The following is a 3,146-nucleotide window of genomic DNA, read 5'->3' as shown; positions in this document are numbered from 1 at the left end:
ATTATTTTGCGGTCATGCAGTAAATAACAGGCAGGCTGAGTGGAACATTGTAGCTGTTGGTGAAACCACTTTACTTGCATTTAGCCCGAATCTCCACTGCATTAATACTGCTGACATTCCATTATTACATGCCCTATCGCAGGATCACATCACACACTGTAAGACCGCGAGTCAGTCACCAAACCTCTCCTTGTGCTGTCGTGGCTTAATTTGTCCACTCTGTTTCCTGTAAGGGTTTGAGAAAAATAAAGATTGGGACTTCCACATTGGTTCCATTTGCCATGCGTGTCACAGCTGGTTTATCTCAGCGGAGGTTTCATGCTTAGCTCAGCTCATGTGTCCTGTCACTCGCCATGGGGTCAGGCTGGGACTGTCCTCTTCTTTAATGAACCAGCAGATAATGGCCTATGGAGGCCCTGGAGAGACATGTCCTCTGACTTGGATTAGTGGTAATTACTGTTCGCTTTTAGCAGATCAATGGGATAGCAGCGCAACACGTAGAGGCCACCCCGTGTCACACGCTAGCGTAATACCGACACACTCAAAAGAGCGCAACCAAATGAAGACAATTATCAGCGGATGTTGTGTACTGTGTGGACATGCAGGCGGTCACTGTGCTGCAGGACAATCCAATCCAGCTGCAGTTTTAGAGACAAACATGTCTCTGCTGCTCTGGAGGCAGAAGGGTTGAAGCTGAAGAATAACATGTTCTGTGTTGCAAATGTTAGCAGGCAAGCAAACCACGTTTCAACTGTGAGTGTAAATAGTGTCCATCAGTCAGGTTGAGCCATTGTTTTGTTTTGGGAGAAAACTTTTTTTCTTCTTCTTACAAATAAATATGTTTTTGTGAAGAAGAGGGACTTTCTACCAACAAGAAGAACGAGAAGAAAATGTTTAGGCAACATAACTACAACTTATTTAGGTTGAGGCTAAATGAATAGTGTGCACACAGAGAGTGCATTCTATAAACTGGTCTTAAAGGATACTTAAAGAGAAGACAGAGGGTTCTGAGAGAAACCATACTGTATCCTTATTGTTTTACCCTTTTGTATTGTATGTTAAATGGTCCATGTTATGCTCTTATCAGTATGTGGTGTCTCTACTGGGACACGTGTCCATGCTTTAATGTTCAGAAAGCTCTTTATTTTACTGCAGCACCTCTTTTCACCCTCTGTCTGAAACCAGAGCCCAGTCCGCTTAGAGATGTCCCACCCCCAGCCTATCACGTACAAAGTAGCTAAATACCTTAAACTCTCAGAAGTGAGCGGTGCATGAATCCAAATGGTTTGCCTGCACTGTCTGGAGTTAATCATTTAGTAACCCACTTCCCTTTGTGTGGAAGGAGCCATTTGTTTTGTCCAGGAGGGGCTTACAGGAGAAGGCTGTCATAATTGGTAAGAAGAACTTTTCATCATAGAGTCAGACCAAGGCTCCTCGCTGTCGGTGTGCATCATGTATTGTGAGTGGTCATCATTTCATTACAAGAATACAAACTTAGTACACAAATACCTTGTGTTGTGGTGCGACAAACACTCTTATTTTGGTGCAAAATAACTTTGTATTCATTCCTTTGACATATTATTGAATATTATGTGTTGTTGCTGTCTTTAAATTGCAATGATCTGGGAAGAACTCTTATGAGGTTGTTTTCTATCCAATGACAATCAAGTCTATTTATTTATAAGAGCCATTTCTACTGATCATAATTCCATTGTTGAGGTCGACTAGAATAGATTTACATTGTTCAATGTTCCAAACTCACATTGGTTTCTCACAGCATCTCTCACTGTAAAACCTAACATTGTGTTAAATAAGAATGAATAAGTAAGCCTTATGTGGTAACCGTGACTGAGGTTGCCACATGTAAAGCTAGTCACTGACAACGCCACCTCCTGCTAAGGGGCAGGAGGAACCCGTAGACCCTAAGTCGTGGATCGATTTTAAAGCTTCCCTTAATCGGTTCAATTATGACAGAGGCATGAATTCCAAAAACATAATACAGCTTTATTTAACAAGTGTTTGGAAACCGTTTAAAATATCGATTCATGTAACGTATAAAAATGGCAAATATAATTCAATACATATATAAGTTACCCTCCTCAGTTGGGCAGGCCCGGTCCGCTGGGTTGCAGTGCCTGCTAATCGCGAGGGACAAAAACAAGAAAAGCCACACACCAAAACAACAAAAGCATGCAATATTTAAACCACAATCTCTATGAAATAATAACAGTGAGATATTTAGCATACAGAAAAGAAAGTGTCACACCGTGCAGTCCCTACACTGAAGGCAGGCAGCGTTCCACCCGGGCCCAGGCCTACGCCGCAGAGGAGCGCAACCTACGACACAAATAATAAAATGATTATACTGCCATACACTGCACATGAAGAAAATACACAAGAAACACTATAGGACAGTGGCTGGCCTGGTCCTTTTGAAAAGGAAACATAACATGTTAGTTGCCAGCCTCATTCACCAACTCAATATAAAATGAAAGAGTTAAAAACAAGGCATACTTCCAAGAGAGTATATTTGCCGGGGAAATGGTCGCTTAATATTCCGGGTAGCTGGGCCAGTTGTGTACATTAAGCTCTGTAAAACACATAAATAAGTTGCTTAAAACACAATTAAAAACATCGGTTTAAAAACGCCATTTAAAAGCAAATTACTCATAACAGACCCGGTCTTGTGCCTGTCGGGAGAGTTTCCCTCCGTCAATGGTAAACTCTCGTCTTGCACTCGCCCTAATAAAACCAAACTAAATGAGCCACTTGCATAAGTTAATTTAAAAGACCATAAAACCACCTTAAAACTGTTATTCCTACCTTTGTGAGAAGACCAGTGACAGGCAGCCAAGAGAGACTTTTTTTGAACTGACGGCAAACTTTTTATGGCTTCCTGTTTACCTGGTCACCGGTCATGTGACCGCATCAGGTGACAATGACGTCAGATTCCCACACTTAATTATTTTTTATTAACTTGTTATTAACACTCAGTTTAAATAATTAAGCTGTAATACAGGGTCGAAAAACCTAACTAACTCAATGTAATTGATGTGAGCTAATTTAGAAAAACTAAGTTAGTGGAAATGGTTATTTTTTTCAACATTAGGACATGCGCAGATCACTCCTTGACCACTTTGCGCTCA

At 41.1% G+C, this 3,146-nt stretch overlaps 1 long non-coding RNA gene across 1 annotated transcript; it reads right to left on the bottom strand.

The window, feature by feature from the left end:
- Positions 1-2,062: 2,062 nt before the first annotated feature.
- Positions 2,063-2,861, bottom strand: LOC117467121 (uncharacterized). The gene is made up of 3 exons (XR_004554339.2): positions 2,824-2,861; positions 2,267-2,337; positions 2,063-2,138 (listed from the first exon to the last, which is right to left on the bottom strand). It is a non-coding gene; the product is annotated as an uncharacterized lncRNA (long non-coding RNA).
- Positions 2,862-3,146: the final 285 nt, after the last annotated feature.

Source organism: Pseudochaenichthys georgianus, chromosome 21, assembly GCF_902827115.2.
Source record: "Pseudochaenichthys georgianus chromosome 21, fPseGeo1.2, whole genome shotgun sequence".
In the NCBI taxonomy this organism is placed as follows: domain Eukaryota; kingdom Metazoa; phylum Chordata; class Actinopteri; order Perciformes; family Channichthyidae; genus Pseudochaenichthys; species Pseudochaenichthys georgianus.
Note: the sequence above shows the minus strand (reverse complement) of the source record. Positions and strands in the feature narration are given on the sequence as shown.